The sequence below is a fragment of the Ranitomeya variabilis genome, chromosome 4 (assembly GCF_051348905.1).
Source record: "Ranitomeya variabilis isolate aRanVar5 chromosome 4, aRanVar5.hap1, whole genome shotgun sequence".
Taxonomy (NCBI): domain Eukaryota; kingdom Metazoa; phylum Chordata; class Amphibia; order Anura; family Dendrobatidae; genus Ranitomeya; species Ranitomeya variabilis.
In genome coordinates, this window is record NC_135235.1 from 387,714,235 (window position 1) to 387,727,799 (window position 13,565).

The 13,565-nt window shown below is 41.4% G+C and overlaps 1 long non-coding RNA gene across 1 annotated transcript; it reads left to right on the plus strand.

Moving 5' to 3' along the window:
• Window positions 1-1,917: 1,917 nt before the first annotated feature.
• Window positions 1,918-13,025, plus strand: LOC143764865 (uncharacterized). The gene is made up of 6 exons (XR_013213286.1): window positions 1,918-2,210; window positions 8,727-8,999; window positions 9,348-9,508; window positions 9,837-9,993; window positions 10,686-10,899; window positions 11,748-13,025. It is a non-coding gene; the product is annotated as an uncharacterized LOC143764865 (long non-coding RNA).
• Window positions 13,026-13,565: the final 540 nt, after the last annotated feature.

Here is a 13,565-nt window from a genome sequence, read left to right on the forward strand (position 1 = left end):
GTTTGTCATCCACCCATACACCCAGGTCTTTTTCATTGACGGTTTTGCCCAGAGTTTTAGAATTAAGCATATAGTTATACATCTTATTACTTCTACCCAAGTGCATGACCTTACATTTATCCCCATTAAAGCTCATTTGCCATTTATCAGCCCAAGCTTCTAGTTTACATAAATCATCCTGTAATATAAAATTGTCCTCCCCTGTATTGATTACCCTGCAGAGTTTAGTGTCATCTGCAAATATTGAAATTCTACTCTGAATGCCCCCTACAAGGTCATTAATAAATATGTTAAAAAGAAGAGGGCCCAATACTGACCCCTGTGGTACCCCACTACTAACCGCGACCCAGTCCGAGTGTGCTCCATTAATAACCACCCTTTGTTTCCTATCCCTGAGCCAGCTCTCAACCCACTTACACATATTTTCCCCTATCCCCATTACTCTCATTTTATGTAACAACCTTTTGTGTGGCACCGTATCAAAAGCTTTGGAAAAGTCCATATACACTACGTCCACTGGGTTCCCTTTGTCCAGTCCGGAACTTACCTCTTCATAGAAGCTGATCAAATTAGTCTGACATGAACGGTCCCTAGTAAACCCGTGCTGATACTGGGTCATAAGGTTATTCCTCTTCAGATACTCCAGTATAGTATCCCTTAGAATGCCCTCCAGGATTTTACCCACAGTAGAGGTTAAGCTTACTGGCCTATAATTACCGAGTTCAGTTTTTGCCCTTTTTTGAATATTGGCACCACATTTGCTATACGCCAGTCCTGTGGTACAGACCCTGTTATTATGGAGTCTTTAAAGATTAAAAATAATGGTCTATCAATGACTGTACTTAGTTCCTGCAGTACTCGGGGGTGTATCCCATCCGGGCCCGGGGATTTGTCAATCTGTGTTGAGCGATACCGTCCGATACTTGAAAGTATCGGTATCGGAAAGTATCGGCCGATACCGGCAAAGTATCGGATCTAATCCGATACCGATACCCGATACCAATACAAGTCAATGGGACTCAAGTATCGGACGGTATCCCTGATGGTTCCCAGGGTCTGAAGGAGAGGAAACTTTCCTTCAGGCCCTGGGATCCATATTAATGTGTAAAAGAAAGAATTAAAATAAAAAAATATTGCTATACTCACCTCTCCGACGCAGCCTGGACCTTACCGAGGGAACCGGCAGCGTTCTTTGCTTAAAATGCGCGCGTTTCCTGCCTTCCGTGACGTCACGGCTTGTGATTGGTTGCGTGCCGCCCATGTGGCCGCGACGCGACCAATCACAGCAAGCCGTGACGTAATTTTCAGGTCCTGAATGCCTAATTCTAGGCATTCAGGATTTGAAAATTACGTTACGGCTTGTGATTGGTCGCGTCGCGGTCACATGGGCGACGCAACCAATCACAAGCCGTGACGTCACGGGAGGCAGGAAACGCGCGCATTTTAAAATTACGTCACGGCTTGTGATTGGTTGCGTGCCGCCCATGTGACCGCGACGCGACCAATCACAGCAAGCCGTGACGTAATTTTCAGGTCCTGAATGCCTAATTCTAGGCATTCAGGAGTTGAAAATTACGTCACGGCTTGCTGTGATTGGTCGCGTCGCGGCCACATGGGCGGCACGCAACCAATCACAAGCCGTGACGTCACGGAAGGCAGGAAACGCGCGCATTTTAAGCAAAGAAGGCTCCCGGTTCCCTCGGTAAGGTCCAGGCTGCGTCGGAGAGGTGAGTATATCCCTATTTTTTATTTTAATTCTTTATTTTACACATTAATGTTGTTTCGATACCGATACCCGATACCACAAAAGTATCGGATCTCGGTATCGGAATTCCGATACCTGCAAGTATCGGCCGATACTCGATACTTGCGGTATCGGAATGCTCAACACTACTCATAAGTGGAGGGAAAAAAAAGACATTGCTCTGATAAAACTTAGAAATATTCTTGTTTGCCTATTATATATCATATTTGTCATGATTAACGGAGCTTAGGCTCCAGAAACGCGTTGAGATTCTTATCCATATGGTTTGTGCTGGAGTCTGTATTCTCTATGCTTAAAGTTTGTGAATAAAGAAAACTCTTTTTTACGGATTCGGTGAAGCTGGACATTCTCTTCTTTTTTTGGACTTTATACGCTTGGACACAGCGGGTCCGTGCTCCCGAAGATTGGTTTATGCATCACGGGTGAGCTGGTTTATGCATCACAGGTGAGCTGGTTTATATTCCTTCTGCCTATGTTTAACCCCTTCATCCCCGGAGCTTTTTTCGTTTTTGTTTTTTGCTCCCCTTCTTTCCAGAGCCATAACTTTATTTCTCCGCCAATAGGGCCATGTGGGGGCTTATTTTTTGTGGGACGATACCATTGGTTTTACCATGTCGTGTAACAAAAAAACGGGAAAAAAATTCCAAGTGCGATTAAATTGCAAAAAATGTGCAATCCCACACTTGTTTTTTGTCTGGCTAAATGCTAAAACTGACCTGCCACTATGATTCTCCAGGTCATTACGAGTTCATAGACACCAAAAGTGTCTAGGTTCTCTTTTACCTAAGTGGTAAAAAAGGGCTTATTTTTTGCATGCCGAGCTGACGTTTTTAATTATACCATTGTGATGCAGATACGTTCTTTTGATCGTCCATTATTGCATTTTAATGCAATGTCGCGGCGTCCCAAAAAAACGTAATTTTGGGTTGTTTTTTTTTTCAGGTTAATCCTTTTTTTGTTGATAGATCGGGCAATTCTGAACACAGCAATACCAGGTTTGATTTTTTTGTATTGTTTTATTTTCATTGGGGCAAAAGAGGGGTGATTTGAACTTTTATATTTTTTTATATTTTTAAACTTTTTTAATTTTGGCATGCTTCAATAGTCTCCACGGGAGGCTAGAAGCATCCACTATTCGATTGCCTCTGCTACATAGAGGTGATGCAATCTGCCATCAACAACCATAGAGGTCTCGAGAAGACCTCTGGTTGTGATGGCAACGCGCCGATGACCCCCGACGTGACGGTGGTCAGCGATGCGAGTACTTCCGGCTGCGCTTGTTAAATGCCGCTGACAGAGTTTGACAGCGGCATTTAACTAGTTAATGGGCGCGGGCGGATCACCATTTCGCTCTTGCCCATTGCTGGCACATGTCAGCTGTTGAAAACAGCAGACATGTCGCGGCTTGGAGATGGGCTCACTGCTGGAGCCCACCTCACAGCGGGGGATACTACCAGCTGACGGAATAGTACGTCAGGGGTTAGAGAGTTTCAAATGACAGTGATCATTTAAGAATGTTTAACCCCTTCCTGACATGGCCAGTTTACATTTTTTTTGCGTGTTCTCCTCCCCTTCTTTCAAGAGCCATGACTTTTTTTATGTTTGTCCACTTAAAACTCATACCACAAAAAAAAAACACCCTGATACATGTACTTTTGAATGACACCGTCCATTTTACAACATAGTGTACTGGAAAATGGCAAATAAACACGAAGGTGAAATTGCAACAAAATCCCTCAATTCTGACTTTGGGAACTTTTTTATAGCGTACATGTAGTAAAAATGACTTGGCATTATGATTCTCATCATCAGTACGGTTACTGCAATGCCAAACTTGTCTTGTTTTTTTTTTAATTACAGTGGGTACAGAAAGTATTCATACCCCTTTAAATTTTTCATTCTTTGTTTCATTGCAGCCATTTGGCAAATTCAAAAAAGTTAATTTTTTTTCTCATTAATGTACACTCTGCACCCCACCTTGACTGAAAAACAAATGTAGTAATTTTTGCAAACTTATTAAAAAAGAAAAACACTGATATTACATGGTCATAAGTTTTCATACCCTTTGCTCAGTACTGAGTAGAAGCTCCCTTTTGTGCTAGTACAGCCATGATGTAATAAGTTTTTCCACACCAGGAATTGGGGATCCTCTGCCACTCTTCCTTGCAGATCCTCTCCAGTTCCGTCAGGTTGGATGGTGAACGTTGGTGTACGGCCATTTTCAGGTCTCTCCAGTGATGCTCAATTGGGTTTAGGTCACGGCTCTGGTTGGGCCAGTCAGGAATGGTCACAGTTGTTCTGAAGCCACTCCTTTATTTCAGCTGTGTGCTTAGGGTCATTGTCTTGTTGGAAGGTGAACCTTCGACCAAGTCTTAAGTCCAGAGCACTCTGGAAGAGATTTTCATCAAGAATATATCTGTACTTGGCCGCATTCATGTTTCCTTCAATGAAAACCATTTGTCCTGTCCCTGCAGCTGAAAAACACCCCCATAGCATGATGCTGCCGCCACCATAGTTACATAGTTATTAAGGTTGAAGGAAGACTTTAAGTCCATCTAGTTCAACCCATAGCCTAACCTAACATGCCCTAACATGTTGATCCAGAGGAAGGCAAAAAAACCCATGTGGTAAGAGTAAGCTCCACATTGGGGGAAAAAAAATCCTTCCCGACTCCACATACGGCAATCAGACTAGTTCCCTGGATCAACACCCTAACAAGGAATCTAGTATATATACCCTGTAACATTATACTTTTCCAGAAAGGCATCCAGTCCCCTCTTAAATTTAAGTAATGAATCACTCATTACAACATCATACAGCAGAGAGTTCCATAGTCTCACTGCTCTTACAGTAAAGAATCCGCGTCTGTTATTATGCTTAAACCTTCTTTCCTCCAGACGTAGAGGATGCCCCCTTGTCCCTGTCACCGGTCTATGATTAAAAAGATCATCAGAAAGGTCTTTGTACTGTCCCCTCATATATTTATACATTAACATAAGATCACACCTTAGCCTTCGTTTTTCCAAACTAAATAGCCCTGAGTGTAATAATCTATCTTGGTATTGCAGACCCCCCAGTCCTCTAATAACCTTGGCCGCTCTTCTCTGCACCCGCCCTAGTTCAGCTATGTCTTTCTTATACACCGGAGACCAGAACTGTGCACAATATTCTAAGTGTGGTCGAACTAGTGACTTGTATAGAGGTAAAATTATGTTCTCCTCATGAGCATCTATGCCTCTTTTAATGCATCCCATAATTTTATTTGCCTTTGTAGCAGCTGCCTGACACTGGCCACTAAATGTGAGTTTGTCATCCACCCATACTCCCAGGTCTTTGTCATTGACGGTTTTGCCCAGAGTTATAGAATTAAGCACATAGTTATACATCTTATTACTACCCAAGTGCATGACCTTACATTTATCCCCATTAAAGCTCATTTGCCATTTATCAGCCCAAGCTTCTAGTTTACATAAATCATCCTGTAATATAAAATTGTCCTCCCCTGTATTGATTACCCTGCAGAGTTTAGTGTCATCTGCATGTTTCACTGGTGGGATTGTATTAGGCAGGTGATGAGCAGTGCCTGGTTTTCCCCCACACATACCGCTTAGAATTATCACCAAAAAGGTCTATCTTTGACTCAGCAGACCAGAGAATCTTATTTCTCATAGTCTGGGAGTCTTTCATGTGTTTTAGCAAACTCAATGCAGGCTTTCATGTCTTGCATTGAGGAGAGGCTTCCGCTCGGTCACTCTGCCATAAAAGCCTGACTGGTGGAGGGCTGCAGTGATAGATGACTTTGTGGAACTTTCTCCCATCTCCCTACTGCAACTCTGGATCTCAGCCACAGTGATCTTGGGGTTCTCGTTACCTCTCTCACAAAGGCTCTTCTCCCACGGTTACTCAGTTTGGCTGGCCAGGTCTAGGAAGACTTCTGTTGGTCCCAAACGTCTTCCTTTTAAGGATTATGGAGGCCACTGCGCTCTTAGGAACCTTGAGTACTGCAGAAATTCTGTTGTAACTTTGGCCAGATCTGTGCCTTGCCACAATTTTTTCTCTGAGCTCCTTGGCCAGTCCCTTTGATCTCATGATTCTGATTTGGTCTGACATGCAATGCAAATCAAGTCCTATTAATTTAATTAAACACAGCTGGACTCCAATGAAGAAGAACCATCTCAAGGAGGATCACAAGGAAATGGACAGCATGTCACTTAACCCCTTCATGACCTTGGGATTTTCTGTTTTTCCGTGTTCATTTTTCGCTCCCCTCATTCCCAGAGCCATAACTTTTTTTATTTTTCCGTCAATATGGCCATGTGAGGGCTTATTTTTTGCAAAACAAGTTGTGCTTTTGAACGGCATCATTGGTTTTAGCATGTCGTGCACTAGAAAACGGGAAAAAAAATCCAAGTGTGGTGAAATTGCAAAAAAAGTGGAGTCCCACACTTGTTTTTTGTTAGGTTCACTAAATGCTAAAACGGACCTGCTATTATGATTCTCCAGGTCATTACGAGTTCATAGATACCTAACATGACTAGGTTATTTTTTATCTAAGTGGTGAAAAAAATTTCCACACTTTGCTAAAAAAAAAAAAAATGTGCCATTTTCCGATACCCGTAGCGTCTCCATTTTTCATGATCTGGGGTCGGTTGAGGGCTTATTTTTTGTGTGCCGAGCTGGCGTTTTTAATACCATTTCGGTGCAGATACGTTCTTTTGATCGCCCGTTATTACATTTTAATGCAATGTTGCGGCGACCAAAAAAACGTAGTTCTGGCATTTTTAATTTTTTTCTCGCTGTGCTGTTTAGCGATCAGGCTAATGCTTTTTTTTTTATTGATAGATCGGGCGATTTTGAACGTGGCGATACCAAATATGTGTAGGTTTGATTTTTTTTATTTATTTTGAATGGGGCGAAAGGGGGTGATTTAAACTTAACTTTTATTTATTTTTATTTTTTTTCACATTTTTTTTTCACTTTTTTTTTACTCTTGCCATGCTTCAATAGCCTCCATGGGAGGCTAGAAGCTGGCACAACTCGATCGCCTCTGCTACATAGCAGCGATCATCAGATTGCTGCTATGCAGCAGAAATGCAGGTGTGCTATGAGCGCCGACCACAGGGTGGCGCTCACAGATACCGGGGATCTGTAACCATATAGGTCTCAAGGACCTCTATGGTTACTATACAGAAGCATCGCTGACCCCCGATCATGTGACGGGGGTCAGTGATGCGCTCATTTCCGGCCGCCCGGACGGAAGCGGCGGTTAAATGCCCCTGTCTGCGTTTGACAGCGGCATTTAACTAGTTAATAGCAGCGGGTGAATCGCGATTTCACCCGCCGCTATTGTGGGCACATGTCAGCTGTTCAAAACAGCTGACATGTCCCGGCTTTGATGCGGGCTCACTGCCGGAGCCCTGCATCAAAGAGGGGGAATCTGACCTCGGACGTACTATCCCGTCCGAGGTCAGAAAGGGGTTAAATACGAGTGTCTGAGCAAAGGGTCTGAATACTTATGATCATGTGATGTTTTTATTTTTTTTATTAAAAATTTGCAAAAATTTCTACATTTGTTTTTTTTCAGTCAAGATAGGGTGCAGAGTGTACATTTAATGTGAAAAAAATAACTTTTTTGAATTTACCAAATGGCTGCAATGAAGAAGAGTGAAAAATTTAAAGGGGTCTGAATACTTTCCGTACCTACTGTATTTTAGTGACTAAAAAAAAGGAAGTTTTTTATTATGTTGCCATTATTCAAGAGCCATAATGTTTTCATTTTTTTGGTCAATGGAGCTGTGTGAAGGCAGCTTTTTTTCAGCCTAAGAAGATATTTTTAATCGATAACATTTTGAGATGGATGTGACGTTTTGATGGCTTGTTACATTTTTTGGGGTGTTGCAGCAACAAAAAAAAATAAAAAATTGGGGGGGCTTGAATTTTTTTCTGTTTATGGTGTTTACCGATTGGGTTGTTATACTTTGATTTGGACTTTTATGAACACAGCTATGCCATAAATGTATGTATGTGATAAAAAAAATCTATCTAATTATCTTTATTTTTAATGGAGGAAAAATAGGGCAATTAAATTTTTTTCCTCACTTTCTATTAGTCACTTTATGGGAAGTACAGGTACAAGCGATCAAACAATTGCACTATATAAAGCAATACAACAGTATTGCTGCATGTAAGAAAAATAACGTTTTCCTTTGAAACCTAGCCAAGGGCTGGATTTCATTGGAGTTTTATCATTACAAGCACAGAGGTCTTCAACAGGTCCCCGGCTGTCAAAGCAACCCAGCGGAGGTCTGCGATCTTGTCATTTGGACCGTTGATGGGCGCATGCGTGCTGTTAATGCCGCAGTCAGAGATTCATAGGAGCAAGATTCACAGTTGCGGGCGGAGCTCTCCATCCACAACTCGTAGAGGCAGGTCCTGGCTGTATGGGCTCAACCGGTGAGCCAGATAGCGACTTGAGATTTACATGTAGGAAAAGACTTCCTTCAATTTTTTTTAATGTCACTACATAAATTGGGCACAACTTTCAGGGCAGCAATGTTTCCCTTGGGTATTTTTGTGTCAAAGTTATGTCTGTATTGGTATTTTAATGAACAGTAATAAAAGTTTATCTTTTATTGTACTCTAACGAAGAGAACCATAATGTCCACTGTCTAATCACAGAGGGGCATTTTGTGGTGATAAGTATTTTGAAGTGCCATTGCCAATCAGTACTTTTTTGGATGATTTTTTGATAGTCCATAATATGGATCTAAAAGTCAGGAAAAGCGCCTGGCGGTCAAAAGTGACAGACATCTTTGCACAAAATACACCAGTTGTTTCGCAGGATGCCCCATGTGAGATCAAGGATCTCATGCATAAATATAAACGCTTTGCAACTTAAAACGAAATTGTGGTGGAACCGATCCTCTTTGGGAATAATCTTTTTCTCTTGATAATTCTCCAGAGGCCTTCGGATTCAACTTTATCAGACATACGAATTGGGTGATCCGGAATTGATCAAATCAGTGGATGGCAGCAGCAGCCAAGTGCTCATTTGAGTTTATACAAATACCGATAAACAAAAATACTGGATTTCTACAAGAGATTGATAATGAACTGGACGGACTGCATAAACCTCTATCTAAGGATTTACCCACTGACCAATTTACTAAATGGTCTAAAGACCTGGATACTGATATTACAAAATGGGAAAACAAGGTCTGTCAAGACAAATTACGTAAGTACCAATGTGATGTCGCTGATTTTGATAGTAATAAGATCTATAGATGGCAACAAGGTGGTAAAAAAACAGCTCAGGGCCCTAGAATAAGGGCTGAATCTGAGGCCTCTGGTATATCTGGTATGGAAAGCACTGCTTCCACTAGTGATGTTGAACTGCCCCGTGATTTTCATCTTAGAAGTGGAGATCGGAGGAAAAAATTCCCGGAAATGTTCAACAAGTCACAAAGGGGACAAAGAAATAAAGATCAATATCGGGTTATTAATTTGTCAGAGCATATTTTGACCTCTGCTCAACCTAAGGTATTGCAATGTGGATTAACTTTTTCTCCTTCACGTAATCTAGACGCGTTCACATCAGTGAAAGATATTCATGTTTTCGTTAGAAAATTAATTTTGAAAAAGCTCCATACACAAAGATTGGAACCTGATTCTTTTCCTACTATTGAAGAAAGGGAGGCCCTGGAAATTTTGATGTCTTTGGAAGAGGAAAATGCCTCTCCACAGGTTAGTACTATTCCCCATCATTTATTTACTAAATCTAGGAAATTTCCGGCTCTAGGCATTTGCTCTGCAGTAGATATTTTTACCAAACTAGTATCTCAGGATATTGAAAATCGAGCTAAAGATCAAAAGGGTCAGTCCAACCTTACCAGACAGGAACAACAAGCTTTGACTGAGCTGAAGACCTGGAATGATGTTATTTTCAAACCAGCCGATAAGGGTGGGAACCTTGTTATCTGGCCCAGGGATCGGTACGAACGACAGGCTTGTATACTGCTGAACGATCCACTCTGCTATTGCAAACTTACATTCAACCCAGTCTTCTTTTCAGGCTCTTCTGATTGAAATTATGGAATAAGCGTTTGCTGATGGTATTATTTCTAAAAAAAACCTTTTGGATTGCATCCGGAATGATCACCCCATATTTTATCTCATCCTGAAAATACACAAGAACCCACTGGATCCTCCTGGCCGTCCTATCGTTTCAGGTATAAATGGACCGTGTGAACTTATCTCTGATCTGGTGGATTACTTTTTAAAACCACTAGTTGTTAATTTACCATCATACATAAAAGACACCGTCCGCTCTCCAACGTCTGGACCAGCTGACACTTGAGGATAACATGGTATTTGTCACGGCGGATGTTGAGGCTATGTATACCTCCATCCGCCACGAGGACGGTTTGGAAGCAATTCGTTTATTTCTCAGCTCTAGTTCTTTGGATAGTTCCCTTTCTAAATTTATTCTGGTACTTTTGGAATTTTTGTTAACCCATAACATTTTTACTTTTAAGGGCCAGACATTTTTGCAAACTCAGGGTACTGCCATGGGTGCCTCCTGCACCCCCTCATATGCCAACCTATTCTTGGGGGGCACGGGAGAGGGATTCTTTAATGGTGACCTCATCCAGAAGATGGACCATGTCCACAACTGGATGAGGTACATTGACGACATTCTCTTCCTTTGGGAAGGCACCCAGACAGGACTAGAAAATTTGATTCAACAACTTAATGATAACAATCGTAACATCAGATTGACTTTTAAATTGGGTAGATACTGAATTTTTGGACATCAAGTTGAAGGCAGGACCTGATGGTCATCTTAAAACGGATGTTTTTAGGAAGCTTACGGCCACTAATTCTTTATTGTTAGCTGATTCCTCGCACCCTATTTCCACAGTTCGAGGAATCCCGATAGGCCAATTTCTTCGTGTAAAAAGGATATGCTCCAATATGGAAAATTTTGAAACAGGCCACAGATCTTACACGAAGACTAATCAACAGAGGATACAGTAAAAGATCCATAAAGAGGCTTTTTCAGAGCGGAAAAAATGACACGTAACCAGCTTCTCTATGGCCCATCAACATCGGCAAAACAAGACTCCTACAATGAGGTAGGGTTTATTTCCACCTATAGCCAACAATGGAACAATGTCAAATCCATTATTCGGAAACATTGGGAGGTCTTATTGGTTGATCCCATTTTACGACATACCCTACCTCCCCATCCATCTTTTGTGGCTAGAAGATCAGCGAATCTTAGGGATATGCTAGTTCATAGCCACTAAGAGCCCCAAAAGTCTGGGAGATACTGTGGTTCGCCAGGCTTTTTTCCCTGCGGTATGTGTAAGGGCTGTCTCAATCATGTAAAATCAGGAACATTTATGAATCATGATGGATCTCGGTCATACACAATAAGAAAACATCTAAGCTGCAATTCTCAAGGTGTCATATACCATGCACAATGTCCCTGTAAGAAAATTTACATCGGTATGACGACTAGAGAACTAAACATAAGGACACACGAGCATGTTAGGGACATCGAGAAGGCAAAAACCAATGAAGATGATTCGGCCTTGAAGTCTATTCCTAGACACTTCAAGGTTCACCATGGATGTAACCCAAAAGGCCTTGTGGTGAAAGCTATTGACCAGGTAGATTTAGGCTCACGTGGTGGGGATTTGACTAGGATTTTGTCACAAGTGGAGAGTAGGTGGATTTAACGCCTTGGCACTATGAGCCCAAGGGGTCTTAATGAGAGTTTGGGTTTCTCAGCGTTTCTTTAAATTTAAAAACTTTAAAGTTTTTTTAAGCAATATGGGCATTCTTTTTAGGGATTATTTTTAGTTTTTTTTGGGGGGGTTATATTGCAGGCTATATTGTTTTCAATATTTTAATAGCTTTTTTATTTCCATTTAATTATTGTCATTTATAGTGATATTTATTTATTGTTATTCTTTAGGTCATTTTCCCTGGTGGTTTTTTCATGTGGGCCGTTTATGTGGCGGTGTCGTGTATGGACTGAGATATCACTCTCTCCATATATATTTATACATGCCTGGATCCTTCATATGGGACTATGGGAGCTGTTCTTCTGGCTGAGAAGATTTTTTTCTGGAAAATCCCAAAACAATTGGAACAATTCAAACTATCTGGAGGATATTACATATGGTGCTCTATTTATGGGCAGTTTTAGCCATGCGAGATGACGTGCCTTATCACATTCTGTGAATGGGGGGGTTTATTGGGGATTTGATCATGTCTAGGATTTGCACATGTCACTTTGTTTAATAATCTAGCCACTTATGCACTAGTCACTTTTGAAGCATTACATTTGACTACTTATTCTCAATTAACAGACCATTTTTTTACTTGTCACTGAAGACACTTTAAAGTTTATGCATTTAGCATTAATATGGATTTTTATCAAGTCATTTTATCGATTAAGGTCGAATACATGCAATAAATATTAAATCATTTAAATCACTTTTCTTATTATTTCTATCCTTTTTTTTCTCCCTCCTGCTTTTTCCTCCCCCTGGGCACGTTCACTGAAATGATAATAATGGTGGTATATATTTTTGTCCTTTGCACTTTGTAAATCGGTGTTTCACTTTCTTTTGCACTCCTTTTGCCGGCGTATTAATAGGAACTTTTCTTTTCCTCCGTCCCTTATGTCTCGGAACAGAGCGCATGCGTCTGACTTCACCTCTCCTCGCACTTCCGGATGGGCTCTGTTCGACATCACTTGCGTTCCAGCTTGCGGGGCCAGGGAGCGCATTCACAGAAGAGCACTGAATAGGAGGAGTATGATGGACGCATGCGCCGCCACGTTCTGAGATTTCTATCAATACACGGCACCCTGCATTGATGCGGCACCACAATTGGTCACACAGTCTTTTATAACCCCCCCCCATCCCTATACTGCACGCCCCCGGAAGAAACAACGGGCGAAACGCGCGTCGGGGCGCAGGGGAACTACCGGACCTTTCACCCTTAACTGATGACCTTCTGAAATCAGATAGATATTGTTACTCAGTGATGCACATTGGGCTATACTCCTTATGCAGGGCCATTTATGATTAGGATTTTAGGTCTCTTGATTCTTTTGGATGTTGTTTAGACCTTACATTTATACTGTTACCCATATTGATGGGATGCTTGTTCATGTATGAGAAAAACGCTACAATATAGGCATATGCATAACCATTAAATGTGTGATTAACTCCTGCAGGTTGGTCTTAAATGAGGTTCGGATACCCCCTTGGGTATTTTTGTGTCAAAGTTATGTCTGTATTGGTATTTTAATTAATAGTAATAAAAGTTTATCTTTTTATTGTACTCTATGGTTCTCTTCGTTAATGTCCACTGTCTAATCACAGCTGGGCATTTTGTGGTGATCAGTAATGTTTCAGAGTCAGAAATTTATTTTTGCTATGGGAAGGGTTGTAGATTTCTGCTATAACTGGTAAATTTCTAGTGCAAGTAAGCGTTTAAAGTTGTGTAAAGTTTCCGAAAGTAAAAAATAAAAATGGGAGTAGCTTACCGGAAGGTGGCGTGGGCATTCACAGCCCAATTAATTCACTACAGTTGAGAAAGATTAGTAGATCCTTGGCCACGGGTCATATCACTAGTCCATACCTTCAGAACTAGAGCCTTGTACCTATTCTTACCTGATGGCATTACCATCCCTGGATCATCTTCTGATTTGTATGCCCAGCAATAAGACTTGCGTGTGTCACAATACAATAATGACACTGTGCCGGGCCTATTTATGAGA